The 15205-nt window shown below is 31.4% G+C and overlaps 1 pseudogene; it reads left to right on the top strand.

The window, feature by feature from the left end:
• The first annotated feature begins 7995 nt into the window (after positions 1-7995).
• Positions 7996-15205, top strand: part of LOC140856149 (putative invertase inhibitor) — a 90446-nt pseudogene continuing 83236 nt past the window's right edge.

Raw genomic sequence — 15205 nt, 5'->3', positions numbered from 1 at the left:
CATTGGTATCTAAAAATCATGATAAAATTATTAATGTATTATTTGATGCTTATAAATATGCTCCAAAATTAATCCTTTCCCTCATATAGATGACTAGTCTATTTAAAAAGTCATTCAGAAAATAACTTGATCAATCATCATTGCTTAATCCTTTGGTTAGGTCCAATGCTGTGGTTTGCTCATCTTTGAGCAACCAAAAAATTGCTACAAAAAAAAATTAATTTATTAATTAGGAATATTATATGATGACAATGAAATAAATCAATATATACTGAGGTACTATGTCATTATGAAGTAGCACATAATGATGGACTTGTGCTAGGGATTTTTTATCAAGAATCACACTTTCAACCTTCTCCAAAACACTTTCAGCAATGGAGAAATATTTTTTTCATGCCTCCCTTTCTCACTGTGAAACACTTCAACGCCTAGACAATAGGAGTGTGAGGGCTTAAGAGGCGTGGGGACATGTGGCTAAGTTCCTTATTTGATAGGTCAAGGTCTAGGTCTAAATCCAAATCAAGATTGGATTCCTATTTAGATTGGGTTAGGTCCAATCCCATTAGATTAATGAAATCCAATCCAAATCAAATTAAAATCAGATCTAATCAAATTAAATCTGATTTAAATTAACTAAGACCTAATCCAAATCAAACATGGGTAATGATTAGGTCAAACCTAATCTAGATAGGTTTGGGTTAAGTGTTCATTAGATCCAATCCCATTAGATTAATGAAACCTAATTTGAGTCAAACTCAAATCAAAATTAATCAAATTAAATATGATTTAATTTAATTAGGATCCAATCCTAACAGTTGATCAAATTAAATAATATACAATAATTATATTTTAGTTCTCCTATAACTTACTAACTCTTAGTAAGTTCTCAATATAATTTTTACATTTAAGTCCAATCATCAATCAAATTGATAATTAAGACCACTTGTGATTTATGACTCGAAATTATGATTCAATAGTCCGATCAGTCAAGACCTTTTTTATGTATGACCCCATAGATTTTATTCTGTCTGATAGTAAAAAATCTTTTGATCTCTATTAAAATATCATTGAAATATTTTTTAATAGATTAAAATAATTTTAACTCTCCAATAGAGAATTATTAATCATTAAAATAATTCTCATTGATTCTTCAATCCACCAGTGACACCTAGCAATATATAGTGGCAATCTAGTAAAATAGAAGGATGAACCTCTAGGTATAGTTATCATATGATTCAATTTTTTTATCGTGAGTTCTGACAAGATGGAGGCTATGAAAAACTTATCAAACTCCATCGTCTGTCATATATAAGATTGTTGAAAAATATATCCTAAAGCTAATCATCTAGTTTGTAAATGATTATGCTCTATGTATGTATATGAATTATAAATTGATAAAAATTATCTGACAAATTTATCATAAGGAATACATCTTCCAAAATAGAACTCAAGTGTTATGATGAAGTCTTTAGAGCTACTTACAAAATGATAAAGAAAGACTTATCATATAGTTTTTAAATTCTACTCGTGATCAAACAATATAATTATTACAAAGATGATAGTTGTATCAAGTATAGGCCATTGTGTGTCATATTAGTTGATTGTCCTCTTAACTAAGATATGTGGAGAAACGAGTATGGCATACGGGTGAAATGTAAGAGCACATTTCACTGAGTATGACCAACTTCGAAATACTCTACTGTCAAGGGTTGCTCTGATGGGATATGGATATAAATATCTCTCTGACCTGAGGCTACCTTGGTAACTTGTAAATAACTCACTGTATTTTCATGTCAGACTATCCGAATTTTTAATTTGATGATGAAAGATTTTTGGATATAGTCAAGTAGTTGTGAAGTCTGAGTATGAGTCAAAATAGGATTGATCGCTCTAAGTAAAATTAGAGATGATGTATCACTGTGTTTCAATTTAGCAAAACTCTGATCAGAGTAGTTCTAGTGAAAAGTCATAGACTTTTTTGAGATTGAGACATAATGTAGACCACTCATCTAGGGTTGATAGTTTAACCCTAAGTTATCCTTGAGCATCGAGAGTTAAAGGGATGAATTATATGGTAATTATATCCATATAGGTTCTTGAGTGTTGCTAAGCATACATTCAGCCTATCCAAACATTGGGTCTTATTGCTAGATGGTTATACCGATTAGTATAAAAATTATTCTTATGCTACCTATTTAGGTTTGAACCTATGGGGTCATATATACATGAGTACCCATCTGATCAAATGGCTAATCAATGATTATGAATCATTGAAGGATTTAATTATCAATGTGATTAATAATTAATCCTGTGCAAAGGTTGTAATAAATTATTTACTAATGGTTAATAAATTAAAAAAATAATTAATTAATAATTTGATTGTTAATTGGCTCAATTTGATTGAGCAATGAGGATTGGATCAAATCTAATTGAATTGGATTCAATTAGATTTAGTTTCAATTGATTGGATCAAGCCCTAATGGATAATAGGATTTGCTTTAATTGATCTTAGGGATGCAAATCAGATTTATTTGAAAAAAATTCAATTTAATTTGAAGTTTGATTGGATCAAATTCTATTAGATAATAGGCTTGATTGGATCAAGCCATATTGATCAAAAGCTTTCCTGATATCCAATAAGATGAGAAGAATAAATTCTTGGATTGATGGGGTTTAATCTAACTAATTTTCTCATTGGATTAGAGCCTAATTGATTTTTTAATTAGACTAAGACCTAATTAGTTAGTTTGTTATAACTAAATCCTAAGTTGGTTAGGATTGAGTCCAAGAATTAGTTAGAGTTTGATCAAGAATCAAGAGTCCTATTTGGACTAGGACTCAACCAAACTTGTCTAACTAACTTCCCAACTCCATGTGCCTATTTATTCTCCATGCCCCACTCCTTTCACCATGAGATATCAACACCCAAAGAAGAGACATGCCCCCCCTCTCTTTCATGAAGAAAAATGGTGCCCCCTTTTCTCCCTTGTCGCTTACATTTTAGGATGGGGCATCCAAGGGTTGTACGCCCCATACTCTTTCACATCAAGCCTCTTCTCCAACCCCTTTTGAAGAGATTTTTGTGAGAGTTTACTACTAATTCTAAGGAATCAAAGAGAGGCCCTCTTTCTAGTTTCACAGTAGAAAAATAGGGAAGAAAGTTTCATCCCTATGAGAAAAAAAAGGAAGAAGAAAAGTCTTCTTCTAGTGCATAGCCTTAGAGAAGAAGTTCTTCTCTTGGATTTTTTTTAAATTTTTTTAATATATAAATTAGATTAAATCTAATTTTTAATATAAAAATTTAAAGAAAAAATACTAAAAAAATCTAGTTAGGTGTTTGGGATTTCCTAGGACTCTAGATCAAGGAGAAAAAGGGAGAAGAAAAGAGAAGAAAGGTTCTTCTTTTAGGTCTTTCTTTTTGATTTTTTTAGGGCATAAGAATTCATGTTATTTTTTGTATAAGAAATTAGATTAGATCTAATTTTTATCATATAAAATTAGAGAAAAAAATTTTGCTTAAAGATGTGAAAGAAAAAAGAAAGGTTCTCTCTTACACATGGAAGAATTGAGAAGAAAGGGTTCTTCTCTTGATCTCTATTGTAGAGATCAAATACATAGATCCAGGAAGCAAAAAAAAAAGATCTCCTTATTCTTCATCTTCTTCATATTCCTCTTAGATCAGTCAACAAAAGGTGTCTTTATGAGATAGCACTCTCGGGGAGACCGATCAGTATAAGGGCTTCATATGGATACCTGTAGAGGTCGGATGCATGTACAGCTGCTGAGCATCATAAAGGATCAACTACCATAGATTTTAGATACGATGATCTGCTATCCATATTCAGGTATCGAGTTTTGAACTCAATTCATATTTAGATATGATCTAAATATAATATGGATAAGATCTATATTTGCTGAATTTTAGATTTCAGATTTACATATATGTATATTAATTCATATCATAGATCATATATAGTAGTTTTAGATTTGATCTATGCATATATTTTAGATTGAATTATTTAATCTATATATATTTTACTCTAAAATTTTAAAAAATACATGCATGAAACCACCATGCTTCCTTTAACCGGTATCATAGTGAAAGTTCATTATGACATGAACATATATGCATGTAGAGTTGAAATTTAGATTTAGTAATGCATAGGATGTATTATGATCTAATCTTAGATATGATCTAATATGAAAATCAGATATGATATAATTTAGATTAGATCTAAATTTTTATATATATGACATATGAGTAGATTAGATGTTCCAATTAGTAAATACTTGGATTAGATTGATCACCAGGCCATTTGATCATAGGAGCAAAAAGGATTTACAGGCCCTCTCTTCCTATTTGATAGGATGCTCTTATGGCATGCAGAGGTGCCATGTGATTTAATCCTATGAAGAAGAAAATGAAAGGAAGAACTTATCTTTCTACAAAATCCTAGGTATTGAAATCTTAGGATTTGTTGTATGTGACACAAAGCTTAAGTTGTATGAAAAGTAAAACATCTAATCTATATGATTAAAATTATTTTAATCATAAAAAATAAAATTTAAAATCATAAAATATTTAGATATGATCTAAAGGTTCATTTATGATTGATTTTATTCTAGTTTATGTGAGAATTTTTAGATCTGAAACTATATGATATGCGTTGGCACGCCTATTGATCCGACTCAATTTTGAACTAAGTCGATCCAATCTTCTGGTTTAGTCGGTTCAGTACTAACTGACCCAATCCAGTTGTCTCAAGCCGAACAGTAATAGTTATTATTCATGATCAGTTAGTCGATCAAGTATCAAACTTAGTCGACCTACTGAAGTAAGCTGACTCAATTTAGGGGTGCGCCGACTAGTTTTCAGAATAAAAATTTTTGTATAAGAATAATCTAAAATTATTTTATAAAATTGAAATGATTTTAATTAATAATATTAACTTATGTTAATGCTATACTTAATAAAGAATTAAGAAATATATTTTAGATCTAGAATTATGATTAAAGATCTAATGATATTGCATAAAACATGGGGCATGGGTTAGCTCAAATCAGGTCCTTTTAATCAGATTAGTCCTAAGGTTAAAAATCAAAGACTTAATGGACTAAAAAGATAGTTGATCTGATCTAATCAATAGTTGATTTAGATTAGATCAAGGATACTCTAGATCAAACACAATAGTTATAGAAGGTCAAGTCCATATCTTTGATTAAACCATATGAACCTTGATTGTAGTTCAAAGCTCGAGCCTAAGTCATTAGACTGATTAGATCATTAGGTGACTTGAGTTCACCCATATCATTAAGGTTAATTAGTATGATTGATTTAGGTGCCCTGAAATGACTTGTTTCTAATCCTTCTTATGACTTAGTGAAGTCAGTGGAAGGATTTACGATGTACTGATGAGACCAGCTAGTTATTTATCCTTTTTATGACTTGATGAAGTCAGTGCGAGGATTTATAACTTACAGGTCGATTGATATCTTCTAAAAAATTTAATTAAATCTTTTAAAATTATTAGATCTTTAAAAATAAAATAGTTATGGAGATAACTAGATCATAGCCTCCCATTAAGTTGGGTGATAATGGATCTAATAGTTGGATGATCATTAGATGCCCAAAGGTCTGGTGCTCATCTGCTATTAGAATTATCGTTCATAATACGATGACTCAGTCGAGTCTCTCTTATGAGTGATCAGGATGACCGACTAAAGTCGGGCCTGATCATTAGATTTTGAGTATGATCATGTTAATGGTTGGACCTAATCAGACCTTTCAATGGAGGTCAAAGCCTACTGTTAGGATTCTGAGGTAAAATTAACTAGTAAAAATTATTTGGTAAAATAATTGATTAAGAACCTACTGTTAAAAATTGTATCCTAAAGCTAATCGTTTGACGATTGTGCTAATTATAAATGTATATGAATTGATCAATAATAAAAGTTATTTAGCCTTTTTATCACAAGATAATATCTTCTAATAAGCTTTTATGTTGTGATGAAGTCCTTAAAATTACTTTGATCGATAAAGGAGGATTTATTAGCGTAATCTTTAAATTCGTTTGCGACCAAACGATACGCTATTACTAGGACAATAGCGATATCAAGTGTAGGTAGTTGTATGCCATATATGTTGGTTATCTTCATAACCAAATAGTATAGAGATATTGGTATGGCATGCAGATGAGATGTAGAAGTACATCATCATGAAACGTGATCTACTGTAGAGCACTCTGCTGTCAAGAGTAGCTCGCAAAGGGTATGGATATAAGTATCCCTTCGATCTGAGATCACCACAGTAATCTGTAAACAACTCACTGTACTTTGATGTCAAACTATTTGAATTTATAATTCAATGTTGAAAGATTTTTAGGTGCAGTCAAGTACTTATCAAGTCTATGTGTGAGTTAAGATGGAATTGATCCCTCTAAATTAGAAGAGTTAATATATCAATGTATTTCAATTTAGCAAAATCTGAACTCGAATAATCAAATGATGGATTTGAAAGATTGAAATATAATGTGGATGACTTATCTAGGGTTGATAGTTAAATCCTAGATCATCTTTAAATATTAAAGTCAAATGTATAAATTATACAGTAACCATATGCCAATAGGTTCTTGAATGTTGCTTCACCATCATTTGACTTATCAGAATATTGGGTCTCGTTGCTAGATGGTTACATCGATTGGTTTAAAATTTTATTTTTGTGTTATCAGCTTAGGTTCGAATCTATGGGGTCACACTCAAAAAAAATTTTTGACTGATCATGTGGCTGATCAATGATTGATAATTGTTCAAGGGCTTAATCATCAATTTGATTGATGATTAACCTTATGCAAAAGTTGTAATAAATTTTTTCATCAAGTGTTAGTGAATTAATAGAGAATTAATTAGTAATTAAATTATTTATTAGCTTAATTTAATTGAGTAAAAAAGATTAAATAAAATCTAATTAAATTAGATTCAATTAGGTTTGATCCGATTAGGTTATGAGATGATCTAATTGCTAAGGGAGAATTGTCTCTGATTTGATCAGGACTTTGGTTCAATCAATTTTTAATTTAATTAAAATTTGATTAAAAATTTATAAACTTAATTAGATTGGGTTTCATCTATTTATTTGGGCTAAACCAGATATGATTTGATTTGGATTCAAATAAGAAAATTAAGAGTCCATATTGCATTGGACTCTTCTCCCTTGCGCACCAAATTATGGATGCCATATTTCCTCACACACAAAAAGTTTTTGTATAATATTTTTTCACACCAAAGAGTCTTCACCCTCTCTTTCTCCCATCCAAAGATGGATATTATTTGATTTATATGGAAGGTTCAAATCTAATTTGAATTGGTAACCATATGGATAATGTTTGACATTATCTTTAAGACCTTGCACCCACTTATTTTGTTCTTATATTTTGTGCAATCAAAAAGAGCAATTTTTTACTATAAGAAATCAGTTGGAGAACTGATTTACTATGAAAAATTATGGGATGAGGCATCCCATATTTTTTTGGGTGTGAATTGGTGAGCGGAGGTGACAAAATGCAAGAGTCCAACATCTCTAGGACTCTTCACCTAACTCATTACATGCCTAAATAAAAGGGGTTTTAATTTGGTTTTATACATGTAAGATAGAAGAGAAAGGCTCTTCAGGTTGGGGGTCCTTGGGCATGAGTTCTTGGCATAAAAAAGAAGAGGAGAGTCCTTCCTCTTTGGGTGTGTGCAAAACCTAGGTTTCTAAGATTTTATTCTTAAGGGCTTGGGAAGAAAGAAAAAAATAAGAAAAAAAATTATTTTCTTCTCCATCTTTCTTCCACCTCTTCATCTCCTCTAGAAGTCCACTTCAACCTTTGAAAAAATTTCAGAGATTTGAAGAAAAGATCCAGATTAGTCAAGAATAAGGTCTTCGCATGAACTAGCATTCTCGAGAAGATCGATCAGATCGGGGCTTCAAGTGGACTTCTCATAGAGGTTGGATGCATGTGTGGCAGTGAGCAACTAGCAAGGGTCATCTTCACTATATCTCTTAGTAGTGGCAATCATCGATCTGCACTCAGGTATCGAGTTTTGAACTCAAATAGGTGTAGATTTAATCTACTACTCACATCCCTGCATGTAGATTTTATCATGTGATTATTTCAGATTTTATATGCAACATATCAGATCATAGATCTTAGAGTAGGTTGATTTGATGATTAGATCATATGCATGTTAGATTAATATGATTAATCTAGTTGTCTTTTGCTGTATTTTATTTCAAAAAAGTTTTAAACTATATGCATGAAATCACCTACGTTTTTCAACAGTGGTATCATATCACTAGGTTCGTTATGACATGTTATATGTGCATATTAAATTTGAATTTAAATTTTATTTAGATCTGATATGTAATATCTTAGATCTAAATTTGATTAATGATTGATTGCACAAACTGATATAAAGTTGTTCTACTGTAGGGTTTACCCCTTACAGCGAATAGGTTGTCCTAGTTTGTGCTGATCTTTGATAAAATCTAATTTCATGTGTTGCATGTGATGTTTATGATCTAATTTAGATGTGATATATAGTTGTGATCAGATCTGATATAATTTAGATTAGATCTAAATTCATTCATATATGATATGTAATTAAATTAAATAATCTGATTAGCAAGTATTTGGATTGGATTGATCGTCAGGCCGTCCGATTATAGGAGCAAGAAGGGTATAAATTTATACTTAAAATATTGATTTGATTAATAAAAAAGGTAAGTTTTATCTTCATTCAAGCGTAGTGTATCTTTGAATCATTCAAGAAATTAATGCTTAAGATACATATTCTCAAGGTGTTGAGAATTGGAGGCATGCATAATTAATTTCTAAATTGCTCCTGATCATAATACAATCATGAGGATAGTGATCGATCTAGGTAGACTGATGCATAGATCATTTTTTTGAAGATAGATGAGTCTCTAATCTATAGTATAGAGATACTGAGCGGTAAGTACGGATAGTTGTTAGAGAATAACTAGTACTGAGCATGACCATATAAGAGATCACATGAATTTCTACTCAATCATCAGTGATCATCTCGATGCTATAGTTGTGTGAATGATCTTTTGACCTGTGGTGGCATGATTGCTCACAGTGAGGCTACTGGAGTTTGACTATACATAAACATCACCTCTTAGTCACTTAAGCCTTTGTAATGTATGTTGGTGATAATTGGTCCACTGTAGAAGCAGGGTGCGCATCTAGATAGTTGGTCTACTATAGAAGCAGGGTGAGCATCTAGATAGAATCTATCGATCTTGAGAGAGATGAGTAGTCCTATGAGATTTGAGAGGCTGAGTCCTTAAGTCTGTGGCCACAATAGTGTGATTAATGAAAAAGAGTTTCCATACGAATCATTTTTGGACTTGAGCTGATTAAATCTCTCATATGATTAATGTCGAGGTTTGATGATTTATATATAACCTACCATCTAGTCAGGACTCACGATGGAAGGACTAAATCATATGAAAACTACATCTAGAGATTATTTATTTAGTTTTGTTGGGTTACCACTATATATTACTAGGCATCATTGGTGGATTGTGAAAGCTCACTAGGATTGTTCTAGATCGATGATCCCTATTGAGTTAGAGTAGAATTGTTTCGATCCATTGAAAAGAATTTCAATGATACTATGATAGAGATCATGGTATATCTCACTATCAGACAGAATTAGACTTATGGGGTCACATAAACAAGAGAACTAATTTAGATTGGCCAATTAGACTTGTAAAGTCCTAATTGGATTAGGATTTAGTGAAATCCTATTGAGTTTAGGAAAGCCTTGCTAGCACATGACTAAACCCAATTCCTCTTTGAACTTGGATTCCTTATTTGATAAAATTAGATCACATTAGTTACATGCATTGAACCTAATCCAACTTGGATTTGGAATTAGGTTCATGCAGCTCAATTATTGGGTGCCAACATGCTTTGGATCAAGCCTTTTGTTGTGACATTTAATTTGATTAAATTGGTGCACTAAATATGGATGAATTAAAGGGATCATGGCTCCATCAAATTAGATTTGGGCATGGGCCATGGATGGCTTGGATGGGGCCCACGCCCCATTCCTTGTGGCATAAGGACTTCATGTCCTCTTTTTTTATTTGATAAGGACTAATGATAAGGTTTAAGGATTTAAAAGAAGGAGTCCTAATAAGATTAGGAATCCTCTTTAAATAAAGATTTGAAGTTTGATTAGGACTCCAATTAAAAGTCTATATAAGAGGACCACCCTATGATCTTCAGAAGCAACCAAGCCTCCAAGCAATTGCCCAAGAGAGAGTCTCAATGCCTCCCCTCTCTCCCTCTCTTTCTCTAATGCCCAAAGGCTTGGGCATCCAAGCTTCCACACACCCAAAGGTGTTTGGGCATCCCCTCTTTCTTCGTCTCTTTAGTTGGTGGCTGATCTCCATCAAGGAAGATCCAAGGAAGAAGAAAAGGCTGATCAAAGGGTTGATCTAAATGATCCAAAGACTGATCAAGAGTTGATCAATTGTACGTGAAGAAAAGAAGAGGAGCAATCCAAGTTATTCTTGCATGGATATCCGTAGAGACTGAGCACCTGTGTGGCTAAGAGAGAACCTGTTCATCTTTCAGATTCAAGGAAAGAAAAAGCGAAACATGTATGTGATTTAATCACATATTTTATTTTCAGATTAAAAATCAGCATGTATTATTTTCAGAATATGAACTAAATCATTACATGCTTTAATCATATGCATGCATGTTCTGGATTAAAAGAGATTTTAATCTATATTTTCACTGTATTGTTTCTAAAATATTTTTGAAATCTGTATACACAAGCATCCTACTGATTTTCAATAGTGGTATTAGAGCCATGGATTTATATGTATAAAAATAACATGCAAGTCTTAAAAAGAATTTTCAAAATCTGATTTTTATTGGTGCATGAGATGTATGGATGTTTGAATTAGATCTAAAATTTATTTAAGATCTCATTTATAAATTGTATATGAGATATATGATTGCATGTTTGGATCTAAAATTTATTTTAGACATGATTTTTAGTTTATGTATGATGGATCTAAAATTTTGTATAGATCTAAATTTTATTTCATGTATGAAATATATGATGGCATATCAAGATCTAAAATTTAAATTAGATCTAAATTTAATTTATGTATGAGATATATAATGGCACATCAAAATCTAAAATTTAGACTAGACCTGAATTTGAATTCATATATATGATATATGATTGTATGTTAAGTTCTAAAAATTAGTTTTGAATCAAAAACTTCATTTTCTTGTAAAGAATTTAGATCTAAAATTTAATTTTAAGATCTAAAATTTAATTTTAAGTTCTAAAATTCAAATTTGTGCATGAAGGATTGGTCATGGTTAGATCAAATTAGGTCACGATAAGTGATATATTTTTATATTTATTTTAGATATTTTTGATATTTATGATGCTAACATCTTTTTAAAAATCTAATTTTATGAATAAATTAGATTTTCTTATAAAATAAACAATTTTAAAAAATAAAATTAAAGCATATTTATGGAAATAGATATTGATTTAATTGAGAATTTAAGCACCAAAATATTGAAAAATTAATAAAAATTTAATGCATATTTTTTATTTTTTAGATAAAAATTGGGGCAAAAATTAAGTAAAAATATTTAAAAAATAAAATTTATAGCCATCAATGCACGGTGGACGACCGCTCGATCTACGGATTCAATGGCGCGGTCCATGAATAGTTTCTTGGTATTTTGGCATGGCTCATGAGCGAGGCAAAGAAATTTTTGCGATCCAATGGTCCAAATTCATCCTGAACCAGATCGGACGGTTGCTGTTTGATATCAATAGAAAAAAGAGATTTTGCGCCATCCGACGACCAAAATTCATCTGGAGGTTGATCCAATGCTGACATCGTTCCGACTTTGAATAGGAGATAAAATGCATGATCAGATGGCAGAAATCAATCCGATGTGAGATCCAATGGCCAGCATTGATTTCAACCCTGATACAGATTTAAACGATGGTTTTTAGGCAGATTTGGGTGGTCCAATCAAGATCTAATGGTCAGAAATTATTCATATAGGTATAATATGATTTCTAAGATTTTAAGACTCTTTGTGATCAGAAAAAAGTAAAAAATTTACCTATAAATAGAGGATCCAAGAATAAGTGTGGAGAGCAAAAAAATTAGAGAAAAAATAAAAAAAAATAAAAAAAATCAAAGAGCTTTAGGGATAAAAATTGAGAGAATATGGAGTTAGAGATCTTGATGCGTGGCTAAATCCTTCAATCCAAGAATACGATGAACCTATAAATATTTTTTATTTTTTTTTATATTAATTTTATACAATAAAATTATTCTTTTATTTCATATCTTTTTATTTTTCTGAGGTATTGATCTAGCCTACACGGCCTATACCCTCTACTGACGTGCTATGATCCTTGGATACGGTATGTGCTTAGGAGAGATAGATCGTGGTATGTTAGATTAAACTGATATTTTATAATTAAATTTAGATAGTTTATACTCTATAGGACGAGTCATGATCTATTGATACAATTCGTACCCTTAGAGATGAGCTATACTAATACCTTAATCACAAGAATTAATATTGTAATATTAAAAAAATAATAATAATAAATCTAATTTGCATGATAGATTCAAAATTTTTGGATTATTTTCTGACTTATTTTTTTCATAAATTAATTTATATTTTTAATTTAATTTTATTATTCTATTTTTTTAATCTTTCTAAATCAATTCTCTTTTATTTCTTCTTCATATAAAAAAAAGATAATCACTCTAAATCACTGTAGAAATGATTCCGACTCACCCTATTATATAGTTTGAGTTGGTTTTTATTCTTGACGCCTACGACCGGATCAAATTTTAACACCATTGTCGGGGATCTAGGCACAATCATTTTTTTATTAAAAAAACTTTTTTTTTCTTATTCTTATTTTTTTGCCTTGTTTCCTTAGTCAATCTTAATTTCTTCCAAAAAAAATTAAATTGTCTATATTGACACCTCATAATCTATTTAGAAATTAGATACTTAATCATAAAAATAAAAAGTAAAACAAATCAATTTACTTTTGACTAACTACCAAATTTGATCACCTTTTCTTCTTGCATTGCATAAGTTCATAAAACATCTTAAGGGCATAAACCCTAAACAAGATAAGTTAAAGTTTTATCACCCTTTCTTGGCCCACAAATCACCATCCTGCATATTTCATTGACTAAATCTTAACTTAAAATTAATTAGATGTTGACCTCTAAAGACTCTCGAGCTCAATAGGACAAGGGATCCTATAAGTTGGACTAGGTTAGGGTTAGTTAATTGACTGATGTCTAAAAAAATAGTTCAGAGACTACGTCCAAAGAAGGTGGTTATTTAATTGGTTTGTTCACTTATCTGGCCAACTCAGTTGGTGTCTAAAGAAAGAATGGGGGACCCCACCAACCTTACACTTATCTGACAGTTGAGTGGCTAGTCTTTTACATGGAGTGCTCAGAGGCAACCATGGTAGTTAGAGCTATCTAGATCTAGGGTTACCTTTAGCTAGGATTGATTACATAACTTGATTACTAACCTACAAACATTAACCCTAATTAAATACTCTTTCTATCATCTCTAGATTTAGGACTCCTTAGGCTCCCATCTTTATGTTACTCCATGAATTGATTTTGATGATTACAACACATTTGAGGGTTACTAATATTTTTGGCTTGGAAAAAGATTTATTTATTTTAGGGATAAATCATAATTTTATCAAGTTCTGATTCGAAAGCCTCAAGAGCAAGAACAGAAGATTATGATCTATTGGAGGTAATTTTATACTTTTTGGATGGATATATTGAGAGAAATTCGAGTTTAAAGAATTGGGTCGACCCTATTAGTCGACTCCTGTCAAAAGGGTTGACGGGATGCTATTTTTGACTGACGCACCCAAAGGGGTCGACCTGAGTCGACCTCTGTTGCTGTGCAGGCCAAGATATAGAATAGTAGTTTTCTATTCTGGACCACAGAGGTTGACCTCATGAGTCGACCTCCTTGATGGAAACTTCCGTAACAGCTAGTTTTCAGCTCTTTTGCAGATTTAATGCTCTTTAATGATCTCCAATGGCTCTATTTCAGCTCAATTTTTTCTACCATCTATTGAAGCTATAAAGGTACTTAAAGAAAAAAAAAAAGAAAAAAAGATATAAGAGACTCAAGCATTCATTTCAGTCCTAAGTAAAAAGATCTCTTCAAGAAAAAGAAGCTTTCAATTCAAGTTCACCAACCTCTCTAGAGTCATTCAAGTCTTCAACCACCTTGAGAAAAATAGAAAAGCTTTTTCGTATTGTGTAAAGTGTATTTAAATTTTATTTGCTCATTAAAGGAGCTAATTGTATTTTTATGTGATTAACTCATTATTCTATTTTTGTCTTGATTGTTAGTTTTGGAAGGGTTCCAAACTTAGATAGGTTGATCCAAATCTTGGATCGATTGTATTAGGTTGGTTTGTATCGAGAAATAAGTATTCTAGCTTGGGATAGCTAGAGTTGGAGGTACCGATGTGTATTCTTGTTGAATATGATTTAGTGAATTTGAATTTCAAGTAGGAGCTTGGAGAGTGGATGTAGGTGCAAGGTTGGCACCGAACCTATAAATCTTATTTTGGTTGAGCATACTTGCTCTCTTTCTAAATTTTTTATCTTCTTGTATTCTTGCATCTAATTTCTACACCTTGCTTAACACTCTCTACATATATCCTACTCATTGTTATTTAATCCTCGTATTCTAAATTAACTTTAAAATTTTTAAAAACCTAATTCACCTCCCTCTTGGATTGCATAGCTGAGCAACAAGTGATATCAGAGCTTGGTGCTTTAGTCCTACTTTGATTTACCATCAAAGAGCTAAAGATCTTGGCAACTCAAGTTGGTTGCTTCACTAGCCAAGGGGCAGTCACAAACTGACCTCCACTTTTCAATGGGTAAACTATACCTATTGAAAGCTCGGATAAAATTTTTATTCAGGCACTTGATTATGATATGTGGAGTATCATAGTTAATGGACACACACACACTAAGATAATTCATAGTGTAGAATCAACTAAACGAAAGAGAATGGGATAGATTTGACAAGAAAATGACTAACTCAATCTAAAGCATGAA

Source organism: Elaeis guineensis, chromosome 1 (genome assembly GCF_000442705.2).
Source record: "Elaeis guineensis isolate ETL-2024a chromosome 1, EG11, whole genome shotgun sequence".
Taxonomy (NCBI): Eukaryota; Viridiplantae; Streptophyta; class Magnoliopsida; order Arecales; family Arecaceae; genus Elaeis; species Elaeis guineensis.
This window is presented reverse-complemented; position numbering and strand designations above follow the sequence as displayed.